A 16,591-nucleotide genomic window follows, 5' to 3' on the forward strand; every position below is an offset into this window, starting at 1 on the left:
TTTGTTATGATGGTGTGAGTTGGTACCATTATTCTATCGATTTTGGCACTGAGCCCTCAATAAATTTTGAGAGAACGATTATCTCGACTCTGAATTTTGGGTGTAGAAACAAACCTGCATCATTTGATAAAGGATCAGCAAAAATTTGGTTCATTTGGTCCAAGGGGGGAGACGAATACCTCAGATAAAAAAAACATTAGCTTTAGATATAAAAAAAAATCTTTCGTAAAATTAAAAGTCATAAAATAACTGGCAACACTTCTCCCCTCCTAACATTCCCTTAATTCTTTCACACCAACACAAACCCACCACAATCGGCACTCGTGCCGCAGAACCTGCTCCATTTCACCCCGACCCCAAAAAAACAGGAAAACGTTATCCTCGTGCCTAACCGACACTAACACTCCCATAACTCCTGCTCTCTCTCTCTCCCGGTTTGTTGTCACCCGGTTTTCCAACGGTCGGCCGTAGCCTACTGCTGATGTTTTCCCCCAAGTGCGCATGCGCCCCACCCCTAAACACACGACGCCACTGCCTACTGCGATGGTATTGGTTTTTTGTGGGGAAAAATTCGCTTTTCCAGCACCGTTTTCCGACCAGCAGTCAGTCAGTCTTGGTTGACGTCCGTTGCGGTTCAGTTCAGTCTTCGTGGAAAAGCATTTAATCAATTTCTCGAGTAAAAACGCACTGCCAATTCGCCGAAAGTGTGGTGTTCCGGTGGTCACCAGGAAGTCTCCAGGTTTGCAGCACGTCGCGTCCCCGGTGGGGTGATTTATGGGAGTTTTCGTTTTTGGGTTGTTTTTTTGGTCCCAGAAGAAGTTTGCTTTCGTGAGTTGACGGGAAAGGATTAAGGATTCCGGTGGCGTCAGCTGAGCTGGTCCTTTCTTAGGGTTTTTCCTTTGAACGCACACACATCCCTGGGAAAGTGATGTAACTCTTGACACACACGCGCGTGTTTTTTTGAAAAAGAAAAACGAGGAAAAGCCGGAGAGGTTATGCCTTTTCCATCAACCACGAAACTCCCTTCAAGTGGCAATCAGAAGGTTGAATTTGCCTGAAGCTTTTTCTCAAGTGGGGTGACCCATCTTCAAGTGAAATCCTTGCAAATTGCGAAAAAGAAAAATCAATCTAAAATCTACTTTTATCCTAGTTGTGAGAAAAAAGGGGGTTTGATAAATGGTGCAAAGTGTCCAACATAATCCAGAAAAAAAATTATCCTGTAGAAAAGTGGGTACTTGTGAGAGCGAGTCCAGGTGATTTTGAGTGAAATTAATGTGGTGAAAGGAAGAGAAAAGTAAAAAAATCACACAATATTTGCAAGTCATTAACGATTTCGCCCTTGGCCAGTGTGGTGAATCGACAAAAAAAGTGAAAAAGTGTGAAAATTCAAACAGTAAGCTTTAAATTTGTGAAGTGAGGAAAAGAGGAAGCAAAAAGCACCGGAACCAGATCCCCGGTTTCGCCTGGACCGTCCCGTTACTCTCCCAGGTTTTTCGGAGGGAAGTTGAAACGATTAGCCGACCCGGAAGTTTATTGTTCCCTGGTCTGGTACCCAGCGGTGTTGAGGAGGTGAGGGCAGGGTGAGGGTTTTCGCCTTCTTATCTGTTTGCTGGTAAGTTAATGGGTTTGGGGAAGAACTTTCAGAAGGGGGATGGGAACTTGTGAGGGTTTGGTAGGGAATGGATCTTTTGTTTATTTCGGTCTTGAGATGAATCGAATACTTTGGGGACTTTCGGTCAATACTATTTATTCCCTTTTTTATTGTTTTGATCCTTGATATTTTGTTTATTTTATATTTCTACTTATCGTGATTGAAGATTTTATGATTGTTATTTGTATTATTATTTTTAAACTTTTATCATTTTTAATAGTATAACCGCATAGGTATTTTTCATAAAAAGTCACATAAGTAGTTTTTAATTTCAAATTGATTTTTAAGGAATTTTTCATGATTTTTTCAAACATATTAAAAAAAATCTCAAAGTTCATAACTTGACCGAAGTAAGAACGCCCGATTAGATATTCTATTAACTAATGGGGAGAAAGCTCAAAAACTTGCTCAGCAGTTTGAGAGTGCTCATAATTTCAACTTAAATGTTTTGAGTCCTATTGAAGATCAAATTTCAATAGAATTTCAGAATATTGTTGAACAAGAAATTTCATCAGATGAAGTTTTTAATACGGATCTGAATGAAATAAAATCTATTATCAAAAAATTTAAAAATATGAAAGCCCCTGGTGAGGATGGCATTTTTTACATTTTAATTAAAAAATTACCAGAAGCAACTTTAAGTAGCTTGGTCAAAATTTGCAACAAATGTTTTGATTTGGCATACTTTCCCAGTAGTTGGATGAATGCCAAAGTAGTTCCGACTTTGAAACCGGATAAAAATCCTGCTGAAGCCTCAAGCTATCGGCCCATTAGTTTGCTTTCATCTATTAGTAAATTATTCGAAAGAATAATTCTTAATAGAATGATGACGCACATTAATGAAAATTCAATTTTCGCTGATGAGCAGTTTGGATTTCGCCTTGGGCATTCAACTACTCATCAGTTGTTGAGAGTTTCAAATTTAATTCGAAGCAACAAATCTGAGGGCTACTCTACTGGCGCTACTCTTCTAGACATAGAAAAAGCATTTGACAGTGTTTGGCATAGAGGTTTGATTGCGAAATTGAAAAGGTTTAATTTTCCGATTTACATCGTGAAAATTATTCAAAATTATTTGACGGATCGTACTCTGCAGGTATGTTATCAGAACAGCAAATCTGATCAACTACCTGTACGTGCTGGCGTCCCTCAAGGAAGCATTTTGGGTCCAATTTTATACAATATTTTTACTTCTGACTTGCCTGATTTGCCCCCAGGATGTCAGAAATCACTTTTTGCTGATGATACAAGCAGCTCCGCCAAAGGTAGAAGCCTTCGTGTCATCACAAGAAGATTACAAAAAAGCTTGGATATTTTCAATTCTTATTTGAAAGAATGGAAAATTACTCCAAATGCTGCAAAAACTCAACTTATTATTTTCCCTCACAAACCAAGAGCTGATTTTCTTAAACCAAAAAGTCATCACATTATAAAGATGAATGAGGTAAATTTAAAGTGGGAGGATCAAGTGAAATATCTTGGACTTGCTTTTGACAAAAACCTTACTTACAAGGATCACATTGAAAGTATCCAGGTTAAATGTAACAAATATATTAAATGTTTCTATTATCAAAAAATTTAAAAATATGAAAGCCCCTGGTGAGGATGGCATTTTTTACATTTTAATTAAACAATTACCAGAAGCAACTTTAAGTAGCTTGGTCAAAATTTGCAACAAATGTTTTGATTTGGCATATTTTCCCAGTAGTTGGAAAAATGCCAAAGTAGTTCCGATTTTGAAACCGGACAAAAATCCTGCCGAAGCTTCAAGCTATCGGCCCATTAGTTTGCTTTCATCTATTAGTAAATTATTCGAAAGAATAATTCTTAATAGAATGATGACGCACATTAATGAAAATTCAATTTTCGCTGATGAGCAGTTTGGATTTCGCCTTGGGCATTCAACTACTCATCAGTTGTTGAGAGTTTCAAATTTAATTCGAAGCAACAAATCTGAGGGCTATTCTACTGGCGCTGCTCTTCTAGATATAGAAAAAGCATTTGACAGTGTTTGGCATAAAGGTTTGATTGCGAAATTGAAAAGGTTTAATTTTCCGATTTATATCGTGAAAATTATTCAAAATTATTTGACGGATCGTACTCTACAGGTATGTTATCAGAACAGCAAATCTGATCAACTACCTGTACGTGCTGGCGTCCCTCAAGGAAGCATTTTGGGTCCAATTTTATACAATATTTTTACTTCTGACTTGCCTGATTTGCCCCAGGATGTCAGAAATCACTTTTGCTGATGATACAAGCATCTCCGCCAAAGGTAGAAGCCTTCGTGTCATCACAAGAAGATTACAAAAGCTTGGATATTTTCAATTCTTATTTGAAAGAATGGAAAATTACTCCAAATGCTGCAAAAACTCAACTTATTATTTTCCCTCACAAACCAAGGGCTGATTTTCTTAAACCAAAAAGTCATCACATTATAAAGATGAATGAGGTAAATTTAAAGTGGGAGGATCAAGTGAAATATCTTGGACTTGCTTTTGACAAAAACCTTACTTACAAGGATCACATTGAAAGTATCCAGGTTAAATGTAACAAATATATTAAATGTTTGTATCCACTTATAAACAGGAATTCTAGACTTTGTCTCAAGAATAAACTGTTAATTTATAAACAAATTTTCAGACCTGCCATGCTTTATGCTTTGCCGATCTGGACAAGCTGTTGCTTAACCAGGAAGAAAAAACTTCAGAGGATTCAGAACAAAATTCTGAAAATGATTCTGAAACTTCCTCCCTGGTTCAGCACCAGTGAACTTCATCAATTAGCCGAAGTTGACACTTTGGATGTTATGTCCAATAAGATAATTGATGCATTTCGACAAAAATCATTGCAGTCTTCAGCTGCATTGATCCGCTCTTTATATAGTTTATAAGTTAGTTTTAAGGTATCCCTTTTCCCTTTTGTACATGTAGGACCTCCTACATTTGAAATCACTGAATAGCGAAAGCTACAATATTTCATGAATAAATGAAAGTTGCTAGTATTTAAAATTGAGGTGAAAAGTCATCAATTGTGATTGGACACTCAATAATATTTTAACTGAATGAATGTACATGGAAGAGAAAATCAAAATAAATATAAACTAAAAAAAAAATCGCCCGATTAGATTTAAAAGTTAGATATAAAATTATTTAATTAAGGCGATTTTTTGTTCAGTTTATCAGTTAATCATAAACTACAACTTTGCCGAAGCCTCCGAATCAATCATAAAATACCATCTCAAGATATGCAGTTTTGATTATTTTTGTGGCATTTAATTTTTGCAGAACCAATTGAACCCTTTGTGAAGAAACCAATGAAGCATGTTGGCTTATTGGGACATACAAAATAGATTTAAAATTACAAAATTTCTAAAGCCAAAATTACACATGCTACAAGATAACACGGTTTTAACAAATTGAATATGATATGATAAAATTAAAAAAGAAATACCTTGTTAAAATTTCCCTATTTATTCTAAATTATTTAAACTACTAACTCGCTCTCGAATCAGCTTTATCAAAAAGTTAAGCTTGCAATTTTTAATATTTTTTTTCAAACATTATGCTTTCCTATTACTTTTCAACAATTTTACGATTTCTTGGATCATAGGAAGTTAAAAAGTAAGATATTTACAATTTGAAACCTAACTGCTGTCAACATGAAGTCGGAAATTTATTTTGTTGATCTCTATAAAATTAGAACAAAAATGAATTTAATGTATTGTTTTCAACGATGAGAAAAACTTTTAAAAATATTTGTATAAGCCCTACACAGAAAAAAATCAATTCTCGAAATCGTGAATTAAATTCACGAATGCGAGAACCACGAAGGGATATATGCACGTTTATAGTGCAAATGCACCATACTCATGAATAAATTCCTTCGTGTTTCTCACATTCGTGAACTTAATTCACGATTACGAGAATTGATTTTTCTCTGTGTAATGCTTTCAAAATAATAAGTCCAAACCCAAAAAAAATCAAGGCAGAAATCCAATTATATTATTGGTTAATCAAAGTTTAATACATTTGATTTTAATTATAGTTTTCAAAGCATTTTTATCACAATATTTGCGATTGTCTGTTTTTTGCCTTCCTCACTGAGGTAAGGCTATAATCCTGCTCTAAAAATGAACTTTTGAAAAACAGGTCAAAGACCTATATTCATGTATACCTATCGACTCAGAATCGAAAACTGAACAAATGTCTGTGTGTGTGTGTGTGTATGTGTGTGCGTATTCCCCTTGGTACTCAAAATTCTTGCCAAGTTTTCTCGGCACTGGCTGATCCGATTTGAGTCAAACAAGTTGCATTCGATCCGGTTTGGTGCCCCATACTGCACTATTGAATTGTTTGAAGATCCGATAAGTAGTTCAAAAGTTACGTATAAAAAAGTGTCAGAGTTGCGAATCGGGTGCTGGTATTTTGATGCCGGATCTCACTTATCTATATGAAAACTATGTCCAGATTCATCATCCGACCCATCGTTGGTTAGGTAATCGAAAAACCTTTCCAATGAGTCCAAAACATTGAAGATCTGGCAACCCTGTCACGAGATATGACCACTTAAGTCATATTTATGTACATTTTTGAAGCCGGATCTCACTTATCTATAAGAAAACTATGTCCAAATTCATCATCCGACCCATCGTTGGTTAGTTAATCGAAAGACCTTTCCAATGAAATCAAAACATTGAAGATCTGGCAACTCTGTCTCGAGGTATGACCACTTAAGTGATATTTATGTACATTTTGAAGCCGGATCTCATTTAAATGTATGTAAACTATGTCCAGATCCACCATCCGACCCATCGTTGGTTAGGTAATCGAAAAACCTTTCCAATGAGTCCAAAAAATTGAAGATCTGGCAACGCTCAGTTTCAAGTTTTGACCGCTTAAGTGACATTTGTGTAATTTTTTTATTGAGAAATAGATGGAATTTGTGTCCAAACCCATCATATCACCAAATGTTGGTAAAAAGTGAGGAAGGCACCAACGACATAGGTGGATTAAGTTAGTTTTTTTGTTTGATTCGCTTTAAAAAAAATGTCAATGAATTGTTAGTTCGTTTTTATCACAAAAATAATCATGTTAAAAACCAATTTATCAATGCAACTTTCAAACACTTGGAATGGAATAACTTTCCAGAAATTTTATGAAAAGTACAATTCTTTTTTGACAAAATTATTCATTTTGTTATTTGCAACAAAATCTAATAGATCAGTTTTGATAAACAAGAATAAAATTTGTATTCCAGATGGATCTTTAAAAATATTAAAAAGAAAAATGCCTTTTTATCAGCTTCTTTCTGATCTGACGACTTAGTTATGCATCTTTTCATGTTTTTTTTTTCAATATTAGGGGAACTTAAAATTTGAGCTGCAGTGAAAATACACAAAAATTGCCATAAATTTTAGTGCAATTTATTCACTATCCAAAATTCCACCTTCACCTCTGCCGTTTTGAAATTTTTTTTAAAATATTTTTTTCGAAAAAATCATAAAATTTCACAATTATTTCATTTTTTAACATTGAAAATTATACCATTCTTGCTGAGGCATTAGAAATTGAGGAAATGTTTGGATGAGACTCAAAAAAAAATATTTTTTCTTGTTTTTTTTCTTTTATTCAACAATTACAATTAAACAATTTCAAGATTTATTTTTTGAAATTGTTTGAAAAGTTTTAGGGGTAAAAACCGCAACTTTTGAGCCATAGAGAAGCATGAATAATTGTTGCCTCCGAGTTATGATTTTTCGTTTTTTTTTTTGAAAAATATAAATTTTAGTCAAAAAATTGTTTTGCTTCGGTTTTTAATGTAAAATAAATGTTGCAATCAAAAAGTACTCCAGAGATTTTTTGATAAAGTGCACCGTTTTTAAGATATAGCCACTTGAAGTTTAATTTTAAACTGAAAAATCCCATTTTTATTTTTTTTAAATAGTGTCCAATGGACACTATCCATGATTGTTCATTCCTGTGAATATATTTTTTTCCAATAAAATTGCCAAGATACATTGAAGTTTTTTAATTATTTTTTAAGCCCAAACTTTTCCACATTTTGTAATGCAAATATCTCAGCAACTAATGGTCCAATGTTCAATGTTGTAAAATAAAACAACTGTGAAATATTATGATCCAATCGGAAAAATATTTAAAAAAAATGTGGAATGAAATGTTTCAAAAGGCCCAAACAATCAATATTACATTCATATATGTCATTAAAACCTTTGAGGGTATTTTCTATTAGAGAGATTTTACATTTTTACAATTATCTGTTTTTTACTAAAATAAGAAAACAATTTCCGAAAATCATTATTTTTGATTTTTTTGTGTGATTTATAGGGCAAAACCCTATCATTTTTAAGGTATAATTCTGGGCAAATTTTGTACCCGCAATTTATGATTTTTGAAAAAAATGTTTTTTTTTAATCGAAATTGCACCAATAAAAATGTTCGACTGCAGTAAGGCAATGTAAAATCGAATTTGGAATAGAAATTTTTTTAAATAATTTAGGTGAAGTGCACCGTTTTTAAGATATGGCCACATAAAGTTGGAAAAATTTAGTTTTTCCTTCTTTTAAATTACGGGGGGTCTTGAGTTTGAGCATGAGGCTCTATAAATATTTTTTTCGAAAATTTCCTATAAATTTGTTCAAGAAACATTAAAGATTTGAGCTCCCATTTTCTTGTACCAATATCTTAGCAAGTAATTTTAACATTTCTGAAATTTTCTGATCATTTTGAAAAAAAAAATTCAACAATTTTGAAACCAAGGCTAACTTTTCTAAAAGGCTTTATATTGAATGTTAATGTTAGTCGTGATTCCAAAATTCCATGAGTTTTATTTTAATATTATTGCAGTGATGGTGGGGGAGTTTTTGAAACATTTAAAAATACTTTTTTAAGTTTAAGACAGGAGATGTCGTGTCCTTGGTCAAAATTTGATAGAGATGAACCCGCCTAATCCGGCATGTAACGCTCTAAACTACGGGATTTAGAAAACAAACCTAAGGTCCAACTTCACCACTGACAGTATTTATGTTTTATTTGAAGAATTAAAAGGATGCATTTTAGCGAAATTAATTTATTAAGTGATAAGCATTCCAAAGTGAAAGAAACAAATGAGTTTCTTAGCACAACATCCACCTCACTAACGCAACTATCAACCTCAGCGACTGACCTTTCCATAAACCACTGAATGGCTCGGTAAATGTCAGCACCATTCTACAAACATAACATCACCATCACCGCTGTCCCTGATTCTGCTGCTGATTCTTGGATGCTGGTCGTCCTGTGTCATATAATCAGGCCAGAACAAAAAAGCAAAAAAAAACTGCTGCTCACAGAACCTGCCACTCCAAATGAGGCCAATAAGCAAAATAAAAAAAAGAGAAAAACTTTTCCCTCATAAAAGCGAAAAGGACCTTCGTCGTGGCAGCATTGCGGCAGGAAAAAAAAAAACAAGCAACTTTTCATCAAAAGCCGATCTGGCCCATTCATTGATTTCAAATGAGGCAGAAGGAGAACCAGGGAAAAATGAAAATCCGTACATCTGCAGCGAAAATTTACATCTTTAGGTGTACGTCACGTACTCCGGGTACACGAAATGTGCCTCCGGGGGCCATCGGGGTTCGTCGGCTGATGAAAGCAGAGTCCTTCGAAGTAAGAGGACGACGTGCTAAAAATAAACTTTCTGCAAAAAAGGATGCACGTCCTGTCAGTGGGGAGCTTCGTTGCACGGAATACTTTAGCAAAGAACCAAGTTTCATCAGCTTTCAGCTTGGTGTGATAAAACGGAGATTGAAGTTCAAAGACGAAAACGCCCACGCGTACAAATTGGGTAAACATCGCTCACAAGTACACACAAATTCTCAAACACAATTCGAGGAAAGGGCCATCTACCCTAACGTCCAATTGCGGCCATAAACAAACGGACGACCGCTATCCGTTACAATTGTATCAACTTCGGAGTAGTGGGTGGGGTTGGAAAAACTCAACCAACCCCGAAGAGTAGGCCATGGCTTGCTGCCATTCGGGGGAAATCCAGCTCATCCGTGGAGTTTTGCGGAACAATGTTTTCCTTTTCGGTACATGATCACAGTGTGCGGTGTTGTTGTTTATTTCTGTGTGTGCGACCCCCTTCCGAGTTGGGTCCTTTCCGTCAGTGAGACGTGCCATCGCGGGCGGGGTTGTGTTTATGGTTTTGTGGCACAGTTTTTGGTCAGGTTGAATTAACTGGACACATAAGTTTTGTGTTATGGAAGACAGCTCAGATTTCCAAGAAAATCTAAATTACTTTATTGTATGATGTTGACCTGGATATTAAATTGATTTGATAAATAATTTTTTTATCTGATGTTTTCTTATTTAAAGTATACGAAATGTTTGTTTCATGAAAAAAATGTTTCAAATTGGTTGACCACAACATTGAACATAAACGATCTATGTAAAATTTATGTCAAGTGAAGTTACGTAAATCACCGTCACCGCAAAATGAACAAATTTTCCTGCGCGTATCAATATCTAAAAAGCCACCAAATGGCACCGTTTTGAGCAGTGAAGCCACCGTCAAGTCGTCACCTTTGGTGTGGTCATTCAAATCCCCCACCAATCCCAGGTGTGATTTTTGTTCCTTCACAAAAAAAGGTAAAAATGAAATATTTTTCGCAAACCACCACCAGACTTGTCCTCACCATATCGATTTCCCTACACTCCTCTAAACACGCACACAAACCAAAGTAGGCACTGACTTTCACCCTACCTGCAAAATAAAAGGTGGAAAAACTTGTGAAAATCGCGCCTCCTTCGACCTCGCGGGTATTAGCAAGGAGCGCGCGAAAAAAGCACTTTTGCAAACAAAAACCACAATACCAGTGTTGTATAGGGTAAAGTTTGTTTGTTGGTCGGATTGGCGCGTGGAACTTTTCATATTTTATTTTTTGTTCAGGCTAATATTTTTTATGAATGCTCGGTCGCGACGAGGGTGACTCCAAACGTTATCAGAGCGTAACGAAAAAAAAGAATATGAAAAACGAATAATAATGCCCCACCAACTAAATGGCAGAGATTGTAAAAAAAAACTCCGTCACTTTGGGAAATTTGTGGCGCTTGATCTGGCTCTTTTGCTCTCGCGCTCGTTGGTGGTGGTGGAAAAAGGGACGCGGTATCTAACGCCGTAATTTTCTGCATATTTAAACAAATTGGAATTACGCGATATGACGTCCCGCGCAAGCGTCCCTTGTTTACCTCCGAGTTTGGTGTCTAACTTTTGCTTTCCTTGGGGTTGGAAAAGTTCGTCCCGCGAGAGTGCACGCGCGGAAAATTGTTTCACGGAAGAAGTGCAGGAATTTCCTTCTCGGGGAAAAACTTTCGCAAAAGACATGCTTACTCTGGAATCGCTTGCGATTTGCGAACTTTGTGGTTGCGCGATTCCAGGAGAGTTGCAGAACTTTCGTGTAAATTTGCAAAAAGGGCTTTAATTTGTAAATATTTAAATTTAATGGAAATTCAAAATCAATAAATACTCACCTACTCTCTTCCCCAAACCAGAATCTAATTTAATTTGTCAATAAAGACAAACACAAAAGGCAACAACCTTCTCCAATTACAGCCAACATTGTTTGAAGTCAGCGCAAAGGTAACAAAGCATAAATTAAATTTTAATGTTTACTCCCTGAGGAGGTTCTCCCGGTTAAGGGGTGGTATGTCAATCAATGTTGGCATTCACCGTGCATAATATGTTTGTCTATCTGCCTGCGGCCTTTTCCGAGCCTATTTTCCCCCTTTCATTTTGGCAGTAAGAGGAGTGATCACATCCCCACCGAAAAAGTCGCATAAGCGATGTTGTTGTTGTGTTTGTACGCACGTGGGCGGATCACGTTTCCTCAACACTTTAATTGGCCTACTATGATGGGTGAGCGAAAATTGCGACAGCAGCAGAGTTGAGTTTGTAAACTATAACGAACGTCAATTAGGCACCAAATGTCGTGACATTTTGGCGAAAAAAAAATTAAGGGTGCGTGCAAACGATTCGCAAAAAATTTGGGTTCATTAGACGTCATTTGAAGAAGATAAATTAACTTCTTGAAGTAGGTAAAATTCGCACGATACGGTTTAAAACAGAAAAGCCCATTGAGAGAAAATGTAAAAAAATAGGAAAATAAAAGTTTTTGAAAATTCAGGTATTGTAATTTTTCCAACAATTATGTTCTAAAAAGTTTCCAACCATTTTTTTTTAAATCATCTAAACCAACAAAAGCTGTAGAAAAATATTGTTTATAAGCTTTTCATTGCAATTTTCATGCCTCAACATACATTGAAATCAGGTCAATATTACAATATTTGAGAATAAGGTTCAGTCAAAGGTCGAGGGGTAGTTGATCATTTTGTGGCTGAACACAATCGTAATTTCACAAGAAAATAAGGAAAGCATGTTACTATCTGTTTGACGATTTGAATTTATTCTATTTATGATTTACTTTCAATAAGATTCGTCTTTAATTTTTTTCTCCTTTTTAATTTTTTTTTTATCGACCGTCCATTGTGTTCAAAAAACAAATAAATGAATTGAGACGTGGACAAATATATTGTTATATTTGTAAAAAATGTTCTTTTCACAAGTGAATATTCAGATAACTGATTGATATTCAAACTAGAGTTAATCTACGAAACTTATTATCATCATCATAATAAAAGATTGAGTAATTGAATCAAGTAAAAAAAGGAATCCATAACAAACCCCCTTCGCGAGAAAGCCCTCCCAGTTCTGGTCCAGACTCTGCGGCATCGTTAATGCAAATACGCTCCCCGAACAATGTTGTGTGTCCGCATTGAATTTATATGCATTTTATTACAGCATCCAGCCAGCCATCCATTCATGTCACCCATTTTCACAGAGTGCTGTTGTTCTGCCAGGCACGACGAGCACAAACAAAGTTAAAATGTTGTCTGCGGATTTTTTGTTCTTTCCCCAGGAGAGGGGTTGTCTAGAGGGTGAGGGATAAGTTATGGGGAAAAAAGCTTAATTTGGTCAATTTTTGTTGGTTTATTTGTTAACAAATAAACTTCAACTTTTGCAAAGTATTTGTTGTAAAGATAAATTGCAAAATTGTTTTTGGAGAAATTTTATTTTTTTAAGCTTAATGTCTGTTAAGGGTTGATATTTTTGCGAGTTTCGACCACTGAAATCAATGTCCAATCCTATTGGGCAATTCCCTTCAGAAAATGGCCATGTGTATTCGCAATTCGTCTGTCCACGGGGTCCACAATTGAAATCCACCCACCCTAAATCGGAACAACGAAAGGACACAAACATGTTGTGTCGTCCAAAACAGTCTGGACACAAGCTGGACACCGTCGCCGTCGGTGCGTGTGATTGAATTTATGAATAAATTAGCAAATTCAATTTCAAATTTCCGCCGGCGGGGAGACAAACGGACCGGAAGTGCCCGCACGAATAATTGTGGGCTGGGACATTTGCAATAAGACGCAAATTAGCACTTTGCAACGAGGGGTGAAACTGCAGCAAAAACCTGGCCACCGGTCATGGTGAGGGGGTTTGGTGTAACAGATTGTTCAACTGAGTTGGGGTGTAAATCCGGCGCCAGTCAACGAGCTGGAACCGGAAAATGTCAGATAAGCTCGGGGGATTTGTTGTTGTGTAGGTAATTACTGATTTGGGGGGTAGAGTGGTACCGATAAGAATTAAATATTTTGATTTTCTTTAAGCTATTACAGATGCGATTTTGGTTTGGCTTCCTTCTCATTAAATTAGATTGTTACCATAAAAATATTGAACAAGCATTTTACAAAAACAAAATTGAACGTTTAAAAATTTTAAATTTGAATGAATGAAAAATAATATACAGTGGACTCTCTGGCTGTCGATCTTCTCGATATCAATATTGCTCCAGCTGTCAATAAATTTTTCAGTCCCTTCAAATAGATTGCTTTGATTTTCCGTTCTATAATTTGATAACTCCCGCTCTCGACGGTCCCTTCAATATCGACAACGAGAGAGTCCACTGTATAACATAACATCACACAAAAAACGAGTTTCTTAAAAAAACAGCTGAAAATATTACTTTAAATACATTTTATTATTAAATTACACATAATTTTTTAAATGTCATCAAAATTATCAAGGTTGTTAATCGATGAAATTATCCGAAGACCTTGACTTAATTTCATTTCGGATCATCAAACCACAAGAGAAACAAACTTTTGTTGTCATATTTTTGATTGTCGAGCTTAGGTACGACCCCTAAACTACGCTAAACTGACTTTAGTGACTCGACAAAGAGCTCGAATTTAATGTTAAAAGTTTAATTATCGAGTCTGGACTGAATTTTGGAAATACTGAAATTTTCATAATTTGCAGCATGAGAATCAAACGAAGCGAAATTTTATATGCATTTCGAGTTTCTTTTGTAAATACTAAACAAATTCTCAAAATACCATATTTAAAAAAAAAAATATCAAATATTTATTAATTGCGATATGGGATCAAACGAAGCTGAGCTTTGTATAGATTTTAGTTCTTTGAATATTTTTTTATGTAGAAAACTTAAATTTTAAAAAGTATTTTTGATAATATTCAAATTATTATTATTTGCATTATGGCTTTCAAATAAAGCGAAATTTCTTAAACATTTTCAGTCCATTTTTTTGTAAAATACTTAAATTTCCACAAAATATCGTATTTATGCAAATACTCAAATTTTTATAATTTCCAATGTGAGTATCAAACGAAGCGAAATTTTGTTTAGATTCACACTATATAATTTTTTTTGTAACAAATGTGTACTAAATTTTCATAAAATGTCGTATTTTATGAAAATACTGTAATTTTCATAATTTGCAATATAGTAATCAAACGAATCGTAATTTTGTATGCCTTTTCACTTCAATAGAATTTCATTTTAAATACTAAAGTTTCCACATGTTACCGTTTTATAGATGCTAATTTTTTTATTGTTTTCAATATGAATATCAAACTTAGTGAAAGTGTTGTATAGATGTTCACTCTTTTGTTATTATTTTTTTGTAAAATACTTAAATTTTCAGAAAATATCGTATTTTATGAAAATACTCTAATTTCCAAGATTTGCAACATGTGAATCAAACAAAACGTAATTTTGTATGCATTCACCTCATCATAGTTTTTTTTAAATTACATATTACTTAAAAAAATTACAAAGTACAATATTCAAATACTAAAAATTGTATTATTTGCATTATGGGTATTTTCATTTTCACGCCATATTTTTTTTGTAAAATACAAAAATTTTCTTGAAATATCGTATTTTATGGAAACACTCAAATTTTCATGATTTGCAATACCCGAGCAGGGGTAAATAACACGGGAATACCAAATTTTGGTATTACTTGGGCAAATAACAGGGACCAAAATGTGCCCTTGGTTGCCCAGTAATAGATGGTAAAATACCATAAAATCATACCAAAGTCTAGTATGTGGAAGGGCACAACAATACCAAACCATGTTATTCCAAGGGTAAGATAATACCTCAAAATAAAACCATTTCAACACCAAGTTGAGGTCTTCTGGATTTTTGAACATTGCTTGAATACCAAAACTTGGTATTGCCATGGTTTTAATTTTAGGTATTCCCGCGCCCTTGGAAAATCATATTTTGGTATTCCTGTGGTCTTCCACAAACATGATATTGGTTTGATTTCATGGTATTTTACCATCTATTACTGGGCAACCAAGAGCACATTTTGGTCGCTGGTAATACCAAAATTTGCTATTTTCATACCATTTTTAGTGCAACAGTTGCAGTTAGTGAAAAAACAGAAATTATCCATATGCAACAACCAAATCTACTCACCTGATGATTCCATGTTGTTTTTAGTGATATTCTTCACCACATTGAATGCATTTGTCATTGATGAAAGGCTGTACAAGATTGAAAAATAAGTATTATTAAAATGAAACTGGATTGAAATTCACCAAAATTCAATAATCTGTCGATTAACTCGTTTTTCAAAGTATTTGGTTATCCCAACTTATAGAAATTTCAACGATTTAAAAAAAATTGAAAATCAGCTTTAACATTTTTGGGTTTCAAGTCATTTTAGCGCAAAATTAATTATCTCATCAAAATTTATAAAAAAAATCTCATAGTTTCAGAGGAATTTGATAAAACCTTTCAATACCAAAATAATACCAAAATGTGCCATCCTGACTTAGAAAAATTTCCACAATTTCAAGTCATTTCTTTAGGGGGTTTATCAAAAATGTTTAAAATCAAGTTTGAAATGTCCGGTTTTCAATAAAAGCATTCGCTTTGAGACATTATTTTAGCGCAAAATTAATTATTTTGTCAAAATTGGTCGAAATTTTCCCATAGTTTCAGAGGAATTTGATAAAACACTGTAATACCAAAAGAATACCAAAATGTGGTGTACGACCATTGACAAATTCTGCAATTTTGCAATATCAAAACAATACCTTTAATTGGTATGATAGCACATTTTGCTCTTGCATAATCCTTAAGACAAATTTTAAAGGGTCCAGGAATACCAAAATTTGGTATTGATACCAGAGAAAGGTATTATTACGCATTTCCCTTGTTATTTACCCATGCTCGGGTATGGGTATCAAACAAAGCGAAATTTTGTATGCATGTTCCCTTTACAAAAAAGAAAAATACTGAAATTTTCCCAGAAAAAAACCATATTTTTCGAGAAAACTCTAATATTCATAATTTTGCAATATCGGTTTCAGACGATTTTCAACTTACAAAAGTGTTTTTGTCAAATAGTAAAATTTTGACAAATTTCCTTTACCTTTCAAATACCCTCAAATTTGTATAATTTACACTATAATTATCAAACGAAGTGAAATTTGGAGTTTATTTTAACATAATTCTTGTTACTTTGTAAATTGCTCAAATTTTCACAATTTACCATA

At 34.4% G+C, this 16,591-nt stretch overlaps 2 long non-coding RNA genes across 3 annotated transcripts in view; both read left to right on the top strand.

Annotated features, from left to right (window-relative positions):
- The first annotated feature begins 678 nt into the window (after window positions 1-678).
- On the top strand, window positions 679-1,163 carry LOC119766983. Of its 2 annotated transcripts, none has more exons than XR_005277246.1 (2): window positions 679-794; window positions 1,061-1,163. It is a non-coding gene; the product is annotated as an uncharacterized LOC119766983 (long non-coding RNA). The 2 variants fall into 2 exon arrangements; XR_005277247.1 differs by having other exon boundaries at window positions 679-739.
- Window positions 1,164-1,574: 411 nt separating this feature from the next.
- LOC119766982 overlaps window positions 1,575-16,591 on the top strand; it is a 59,863-nt gene continuing 44,846 nt past the window's right edge. Inside the window, exon 1 of the long non-coding RNA XR_005277245.1 lies at window positions 1,575-1,612. This is a non-coding gene — a long non-coding RNA (uncharacterized LOC119766982). The remainder of the gene's footprint in view (window positions 1,613-16,591) is intronic.

Source organism: Culex quinquefasciatus, chromosome 2 (assembly GCF_015732765.1).
Source record: "Culex quinquefasciatus strain JHB chromosome 2, VPISU_Cqui_1.0_pri_paternal, whole genome shotgun sequence".
In the NCBI taxonomy this organism is placed as follows: domain Eukaryota; kingdom Metazoa; phylum Arthropoda; class Insecta; order Diptera; family Culicidae; genus Culex; species Culex quinquefasciatus.